Source organism: Chenopodium album, chromosome 25 (assembly GCF_948465745.1).
Source record: "Chenopodium album chromosome 25, dcCheAlbu1.1, whole genome shotgun sequence".
Classification (NCBI taxonomy): Eukaryota; Viridiplantae; Streptophyta; class Magnoliopsida; order Caryophyllales; family Amaranthaceae; genus Chenopodium; species Chenopodium album.
In genome coordinates this window covers 12,758,236-12,768,036 of record NC_137858.1, presented here as the reverse complement: position 1 = coordinate 12,768,036, position 9,801 = coordinate 12,758,236, and positions in this window count along the sequence as shown.

The window sequence follows — 9,801 nt, the reverse complement described above, 5'->3', positions numbered from 1 at the left end:
TAGCAACTTGACTAGGGAACTCGACAACAGATAAAGTTAGTGAGTATTGTGAGTACTATGAAACTCATAAATGTTTGGTTTCCCAAAAAATAAAAAAAATCATAAATGTTGCTCCGTAAAGTGTGGTGCTTAATTAATTATTTTATTTATTTATTTATTTTAGTATGGGATAATTTTTGAATGAAATATAGGGGTTAGGGGGTGTTTGTCAATTGGTTTTTGTCTACCTTTAGATTTTTTAGTTGATTAAATAACAAAAAATTATGATTGTTTAACCAAAAATTATACTCCCTCTATTCTCATTTGATTGTCACTTTTGTTATATAAGGCACCTCTAAATATTTGTCACATTTCATATTTTTAGATTAAATTATTCACATTAAATTACAGTTTTAATGTTTCAAAAAAAAAAAAAATTTACAGTTTTAACCTCATAATTTTTTGTCCTTATTTTGTGGGCTTCCTATTTTACCCTCACATTTTTTGTCCTCTTTAATTGCAGGTCTCCTTTTGGAATTTGTAACTATGACTTTCTCTCTCTATCAAACATTTTTAGCTTAGTCATCAAAAATGTGTAGTGTAGTTCTATTAAAATGATGTAATTATTTCTTGTAATGTTATTGGTTAAAAATAAATCACATGGATTACTAATGTGGTCCTTAATTTTTCATTGGTTGTTTTATAAAGCACATGGATTGCTTTCTTTCTCTTATTTTGTATTGTAAATGATAGGGTTTTAGTTCTCATGTACTTTCTTAATTTCTCATTAATTCCCGTTATTTTCTATCAAAAGTGTCAATCAAATGAAGATAGAGGGAGTATTTAATTGTTGACTTTTAAGCTGTTTTTTCAGCCAAAAGCAAAAAGTCAATAGTTGTAATTTTCTATTGGCTTCTGGTTTGTCATCCCACTTTTTCATTATTACAAATTTTTGTATGCGGCTGGTTACATGGTGCGGCAGGGTTACTTGTATGGTGTTATTGTAGGTGTTACTTGTATTTTGGGGTTACTTGTATGGGTGTTACTGGTTTTGTCAGGGGTTACTTATAGGTGTTACTTGTATTATGGGGTTACTTGTATGAGTGTTACTGGTTTTGGTCAGTGGTTACTTGTAGGGTGTTATTGGTTTGGTACGAGACTACGAGGTTTTGGTTTGGGGTTACTTGTAGGTGTTACTCAACCCATTCAAATAATCCATACAAGTAACCCATACAAGTAACCTCAGAATACAAGTAACTCCAGAAACAAGTAACCCATAATACAAGTAACTCTGCCGTACCATGTGGCCTACTGCACTGAAAAAGCTCTGTTTCATTATTAACAACTATTAGCCACAATAAATTTTGCCACGCTTTTATTAGCAGATGTCTTAAACAACCAATTTATAAAGACAATTTATACAACGAGCAAATAAATCAACTTATAGCCAAAAGCCAATTGTTGATTTTTAAACAATCACATAATGTTTTGTGGTATATATGATGAAAATGAGTGAGAAAGCGGTAAGCATGATGGTATTAAACTTTATATTAAGTGTATTAATTGTAACAGTGATCAAAAGATTAATTTAATTACTCTTAACACATGAGCTTTGATATATACCATGCTAAATTTTGGGGAATATATTTCTCTGTATTTTCTCATTGTATTTTTCTCTTTCATTCTCTTCAGTCACATTACAATATATATAGACAATTGAATAACAAATCCTAATATTCCTAAATATCTTAACTTCTAAAATACTCACTCCGTCCCCCATTGAAAGTCACTTTTGCAATTTTTGGTGACCCAAAATGTTAGTCACATTTGCTTTTTTCAAGTACCATTAATATTATTTTTTTTTTTACCAAAATTCTCTCATTTGCAAAAATATTTGTGCAAACTTAACATTCTCATGTAAATTTTACTTTCCCATATACTTTGATTAATTTCTCTCTCTACTTTTTTTTATACCCAATGTAAATTTACCTTTTCAATGTGCTTTTGCTAATTCTTATTTATGTTTATTAATTCCCGTGATTTTCTATCAAAAGTGACTATCAATTGGGGAAGGAAGGAGTATATCACATTAATTATTTAACATACATCTTTTCACGAGATTTTCCCCTATCTCTTAGTACTAGACTCTTAATATTACAATAATATCTCATATGATATTATTCTCACTATATCATATGAACATACACATTCCTATCTCGATAATATTAAATATGAATCAGATAAAGTAAGCTTAATTGACTAAATTGGTAAAGTTTTTATTGTAAATTATAAATGAGTGAAATTTAAATCTTGGCAAGAAAGGGTGCTAATATATAAATTTCTTTATTTTTCTCTCTATTTTCAAGTGTTTGCTTGACTTGAAAATCTGTAAGGATTGTGGTCCTTTATGAAAGTTTATTCATAAAATGACTTATTGTCAAAAACTATCTAATAGTAGAACCCAAATTTTGTAAAAATACCTAATAAAAAAATGTTGTAATAAACTACCTCATAAAGGTAAAATGTTGAAAACAAAATACCTAAGAAAAGTAAAATGTAATAAAATACTACATATACCGGATTTTCACTGTTGGCCGACCTCAAAACACTCTCGAAACCATCGTTTTTACTTACAAAACTAACACAACGTGCTTGAAATCGCCTCCACCATACCTAAACCACATTTCAACTCCAAAACCACCAACTCTAATCCCAAAAACAACCATCCTGAAGCATTAATCTACCCTCACAAGCTCGAAATATCCTCCAACCACCCCGAAAATAACCAACTGTAGGGAATATTTCAAGCATTTATAACCCCAAGCTTGAACCCCACTGTGATCATACATTTAAGTATGGTGGCGTCCAAAGGGAAAGAAAAGAGAGCAAAAGAGTCGCCAACAAGTTTTAGGAACTACCAATCGCGAAATGAAGGTTACACCCCTCAAACGATCCAGGAGATCGTCAACTCCATAAGGTCTTGAACCAAATAGGGTTCGTGGATGAGGGTACGAATCCAATCTACAAAAGAAGGGACCCGCCCTATAAAATAGGCCTCTACTTTATTCTGCTCGTATTCATGTGCGCTTTTTGACTAACATTCAAACATTAGATTAACCCTAAACCTGTTTAATTTATGTTGGTTGAATATTAATGCACAAATAAAACTATTATTGGCGATCACTTGAATTAAAATCATATTAGCCTAAACCAAATTATTAATTATCTTATTAAGCGTGATTTCAAGTATAAATTCCCTTTAACAAGCATAAAAGGCGTGCTCAAGCAATAACAATAAATATATATCAAGCAACATAATAATAATCAATAATAATAATAATAATCAAAATCATGTTAATAATAAAGTTTAATAATAATAGCAAGATCCTAGGCATAATACTAACAAGATTAATTACAAATCTTAGCATGTCACTAAGCAATAAAGATCAAAGCTTTTAACCTAACATGGTACTAACATGATATTAGAAAGAACAAGAGGCACCCTAAACATGATACTAGAAAGCATAAAATACATCCTAACATGATACTAGGAATTAAAATAATATAAACATCCTTTAATTTCTACAAGAATAAAGCAATAAGATTACATACTTGAAGCCTCGTACCTCTTTCTAATAACAAAATACACGCGTTAGTAAACTTTAATGAAAATAATAAATCAAAGAATTAAATTAAATAATTGAAAGAAAGAGTTAAAAAGTTTAGACTGGATTCGGGACTAAACCCTTAGAAATTATCAACTTTGCACGTTTAGGGCGGAGGCAACTTCGAACTTGGCTAGATGTTTCTAAGTCTTGTGTATGCGGAATTGTGTTTGAAGGGGGTTGGTTTTGAAAGAGAGAGAAAGAATAAGCTATATTGCTCAAGAGAGAGAATAGAGAGAATTGATGAAGAATTAATGAATGAATTGATGAATGAAAACAGAGTTTTGGGACCCTATTAGTCCGGAACTTGACAGAATTTGATAAGGAATAAAACTACACGTTGTCGCCAGAAATACGCTCTGTCGCTAGGCGATAGGGTCTGTCGTGAGGCGACAAGGTCTGTCGCCATGCGACAGCCTGGCTTTCATGCGCTTTCCACGCGGAATCCGATCTTTAACCAAATTTGATCTACGGAATCCGTACAGAAGCTAAAAACGTATAATTTAAAAATAATAATATAATAAAAAAGTAATAATATTTTATTCCAAATAAAAATCCATCTTAAAATAATCATTAATCCTAACTCTATTAGAATTTAAAAGAACCTTCTAGAGACTTCTTGAAAATTATAATTAATCCTAATAATTTTAGGAATAATAATTAACATTGGGCCCTCCTCTAGATTATTGGGCCGTATGTAAATAATGAACCGGGCCCAGTTTAGTATTTTAGTCATAACTTCCTCAATATTCATCGGAATTGGGCTTATAATATATCGTTGGAAAGGTCTTTTCAAGCCTTATCCAATTACACTATTATTGGACCCTTATGATGGACCAAACTACACTGGATTGAACGTTTTTAATAAAATAAGGTTGTTTTCAAAAATAGAGAGAAGAGAATTTTTAATGAAAAACTAAACCGCAACACTTGACTTTCCACACTTTCAACTCATTCGATTATGGTTCGATGTGAAAGGCATTCATCACCGGGCTTGGTTTTGGGGAGACACAAATGGGTGTCTACACCAACCCTCATGGTGGTTTCAGAGGATGTTTTAAGTGGATTAACGTCGTAAAATTAATTCAACGTTGGTTATTTGGTCAAAGGTAGTATCTTACAACATTTTATCTTCTACTCCCTCCGTTTCATAATGATGTTATTGTTTACGTTAATTGATACAAGTTTTTACCCATCCTTGACCGCAAATATCTTTAATTTTACATTAGCAAAAATTATAGAAGTTAGATATATTAATAATGTATTCACCAAGACAAATGGGTGTCTACACCAACCCTCATGGGGAGACACAAATGGGTGTCTACACCAACCCTCATGGTGGTTTCAGAGGATGTTTTAAGTGGATTAACGTCGTAAAATTAATTCAACGTTGGTTATTTGGTCAAAGGTAGTATCTTACAACATTTTATCTTCTACTCCCTCCGTTTCATAATGATGTTATTGTTTACGTTAATTGATACAAGTTTTTACCCATCCTTGACCGCAAATATCTTTAATCTTACATTAGCAAAAATTATAGAAGTTAGATATATTAATAATGTATTCACCAAGACAAATCAAACTAGATCCCACATGACTATATTTGTTCTTATAGTTTGAGAGAAATTTAGAAAATTCTCTCTTATTTTTTAAGAGAACGCCCTAGTTTTTCATGGTGAGAAACAAATTTTGTTTCTCACATAGCATTTTCATAAATAAACCAACAACTTAATTCAATTGTGGAGCCCACAATAATGAAAAAAGTTGTTGATTTATTTACGAAAATGCCCCATGAGAAATGAGAAACAAATTTCGTTTCAGGGGATTTCCCATTTTTTAAAAGTCAAAGATTCCAAAGAAAAATATCATTGTGGAACGGAGGGAGTATTAGGTAGTATATTTTTTTTATTAGATTGTTTTTCATAAAATTTAGGTTTTATTAGTTAGTTTCTCAAAAAGGTTTATGATAAATATATACCACCTTCGTTACAGGTTATGTGCAACGATTAGACATTTTTCCTCTCTACTTTATATCAAATCGTTGTAAATAACATGTAACGGAGGTAGTATTTTAAATATAGATGAAAACGTACAATAATAACGGGATGAAAGTTGCTTTCAAAAAAAAAAATAAAAAAATAAAAAAATAATGGGATGAAAGTTCATACTTGTATGAGTTATTAAACCCAAACTGTCTTATCATTGGCATTCCAAAGAAAATTAAATACACTGCATTAAAACACTGAATAGCCTCAGCCCTCAGATGATTAGCCAAAATGAAAGTTCTAAACTCATACCCTTTATTTCTTGTGTCAATAATTATATCATCTTGTTTATGGAGACCATCTGAGCTACGTACAGATAAAGATGATTGTATACACCGCTGTGGAAATATTGATATACCTTACCCGTTTGGTATTCGCCCTGAGAACGCCAGTCACTGTAATTTAGACCCCAACTTTGTAGTCTCTTGTAATTCATCCTCTTCCTCATCACAACCAAAACCCTTTCTAAAGAAACTCAACCTCCAGATTCTTCAAGTTGATTTGTATTACTCCAGCGGACAATACGGTATGGTAACTGTAAAAATTCCATCATCAACTACTTGCCGCCATGATAACCTTACTGAGGCGAGCCACAACCTGACTAACTCCCCCTTCAGATATTCAGTTGCTAAAAATGTTTTAGCTTATGTGGGATGCGAAGGATACGCTTTATTGTTGAATAAGATGGGTGGAATCATTACAGGATGCGCCTCTGTTTGTACCCTGAATCCACCTGCATCAGTTTTAAAGGGAAACAAATGCAATGGCTGTTGGAAGTTCTTGATATAAAACAAGAGTGTTGGGAAAAATAAGAGGGAAAGAGAGAGAGAAATAAATGGAAGGGGAAAAGTCCCACATTGATTGGGGAGGAAGGTTTTTCCTTGTTTTTATAATGTAGTGCTTTAGCACTACTTAGTTGAGTGAGTTGGAGGTGTGTGTTACTCCACACACACACACGCGCGCGCGCGCGCCGAGCCGAGCCGGGTCGGGTCGGGTCGGGCTCGGGCCTCGGGACTTGGGGTCTTGGGGAATGCGATGCGCGGGCGTGGGTCCTTGTTATCTTTTTGGAGAAATTTTATTTCCCTTTTCTTTGTTAAACAGAATATTCCTTTTTGTCTGTTGGGTTTATTCTTTTCTGACTGTTGTGAGAATTAATCAGCCATTAATTCCTTGATTGTAGCTGACTGATTAATTCCTTGTTTCTTGCCTCGGTTGTTGACTGACCAGATTAATCTGGTCGTTTTCTTGGCCAGATTCTTCCCACCTTTCATGCTTTCCGTTTTTCCTCTTCACCCTATAAATATTCGGTGGTTTTCTTAGCCAAAACACACAACACAATCAGTCTTCTCTTTTCTCTAAACTTATCTAAATACATGTTCTTTCTGTTCTGTTTTCTGGGCGAGTATTCTGAGTTCCAGTCGGGTTTGTGAGTGCACATAAACTCCGGCGCCGTGCTTATCCTGGAGGGCGACCGCAATTGTCTACTGCACCGGGAGGTAGCGCGGAATCGTCTTTTAGGTCAGTGGTTCTCCACGACGCGGCTATTGTCAGTTTGGTTCACGCATCAAGAGATAAGTTATTTCTGGTTTATTGCTTATTAGTATAACAATCTAAAAGACGATTATGGCTTCCAAATTCCTTGTTCCTGATATGTCTAAACTAGAACCTCTTGATGGAAAGAATTATAAACGTTGGGCTGTTAGGATGCATTTTTATTTGGAGCAGATTGATGTTGCATATGTTCTTGATGATATTGTTGAACCTGTTGATAAAGATGATTTGTCTGAATCTGAGATTAAGTTTTCTAAGGATGATAGAACTTGTAAGGGCATGTTGTTGCATTATATGTCGAATAGTCTGTTGGATATTTATATGGGTTTCTATCATGCTAAGGATATTTGGGATGCTTTAGAGAAAAAATATGGAACTGATGATGCTGGTACTAAACGTTATTGTGTTAGTAAGTGGTTAAGTTTTCAAGTTGTTGATGATAAGCCTATTATTGATCAGATTCATGCTTATGAGAGTATTTGTATTAATATGGCTGCTGAAGGTCTGTCTATTTGTGATACTACCCTTGCTATTGTTCTTATTGAGAAACTCCCTCCCTCTTGGAAGGATTTTCGTAACCAACTCATGCACAAAAAGAAAGACCTAACCTTAGAGGAACTTGCTGCCCACCTCAAAATTGAGGAGGAAAACCGTATCAAAGACAAAACCCCTTCTGTTTTCCCTTCCTCTTCTTCTGCCAAAGCCAACCTTGTGGGGAATAAGAATGCTAGTACTTCTTCTGATTAGTTCTTACTCGCAATGGGGAATTTGTGGGGAAGGGCTTTTGTAATGGGGGGCTTTTTACTCTTGATGTTAAAATTGACACTATGAATAAGAATGCTAGTACTTCTTCTGCTTATATTGCTGAGTCTATTGATTTATGGCATGCTAGATTAGGTCACGTTAATTTTGATTCTGTTAAAAGGCTTAAACACTTAAATTTGATTCCAAGTTTTTCTAAAACTGATTTTTCGAAATGTCAAGTTTGTGTTGAAGCCAAATTTACTAAGAAGCCATTTAAATCAGTAGATAGACAGACTGAAGTACTAGAACTTGTTCATAGTGACTTAGGTGATTTTAATAATCACGAAAGTAGAGGGGGTAAAAAGTATTATATTACTTTTGTTGATGATTGTTCACGTTTTTGTATGGTTTATCTTCTCAGGTCTAAGGACGAAGCTGAGGAAATGTTCCTCAAATATAAAGCTGAGGTAGAAAACCAGTTGGACAAAAAGATCAAGAGGGTTAGGAGTGACAGGGGTGGGGAGTACAGCCCTGACACTCTTAAGGCATTTTGTGAGCAACTTGGCATTGTTCATGAGACGACGGCTCCCTATTCACCCGAACAAAACGGTATAGCTGAAAGGAAAAATAGAACTTTAAAGAATATGATGAATTCTATGCTTATTAGTTCTGGGCTTCCTAATAACATGTGGGGGGAGGCTATTCTTTCTGCTTGTCATGTTTTGAACAGGGTTCCTCACAAGAAGCTTGACAAGACTCCATACGAAATATGGAAAGGTCGAGCGCCAAACCTGAAATACTTGAAAGTGTGGGGGTGCCTAGCAAAAGTAGGCATACCTAGCTTCAAGAGGGATAAGATTGGTCCCAAAACTGTTGATGCTATTTTTATTGGCTATGCTTATCAAAGTGCAGCTTATCGTTTCTTTGTTAAAGGTGCTAACAATTCTTATGCAGGTGGTCATATCATTGAAGCAAGAGATGCTGAGTTCTTTGAGAACATTTTTCCTTTGAAAATGTCTCCTTCTAATGATAGTGAATTGCATGCTAGTAGTTCTGTTAGTTTACCTATTGCTAATGCTCCTATTACTAACGATGATTCTGTTTTGGAGCCAAGGAGAAGCAAAAGGGGGAGAAAGGAAAATAGTTTTGGTCCTGATTTTATTACTTCTTATTTATCTGAATCTTCCTTAATTGATGATGATTTTGTGCATATTTTTGTTTTGGAAGATGATCCAAGAACCTATGATGAGGCAATGAGGTCAGTTGATGCTGTATTTTGGAAAGAAGCAATTGATAGTGAATTACAATCAATTCTCAATAATAACACTTGGGAATTGGTTGAACTTCCTAGAGGTTGTAAGCCCATTACTTGTAAATGGATCTTTCGGAAAAAATTAAAGGCCGATGGATCCATAGACAAGTATAAGGCAAGGATAGTGGTAAGGGGTTTTACTCAAAAGTTTGGCATTGATTATTTTGATACTTACTCCCCTGTTACTAAAATTGCAACCATTAGGACTTTAATTGCTCTTGCTTGCATTTTTGGTCTTGTTGTTCATCAAATGGATGTCAAAACTGCATTTTTGAATGGTGACTTGGATGAGGAGATTTACATGGTCCAACCTGAAGGGTTCGTTGTTCCAGGACAAGAGGAGAAGGTTTGTAAGTTAGTCAAGTCATTGTATGGGCTTAAACAAGCTCCAAAGCAATGGCATGACAAATTCGATAAGACTATGACTGGTAATGGTTTTCATGTTAATGAAGGTGACTCTTGTGTTTATTTTAAGCATGATAGTCATGGGTGTGTAATTATTTGT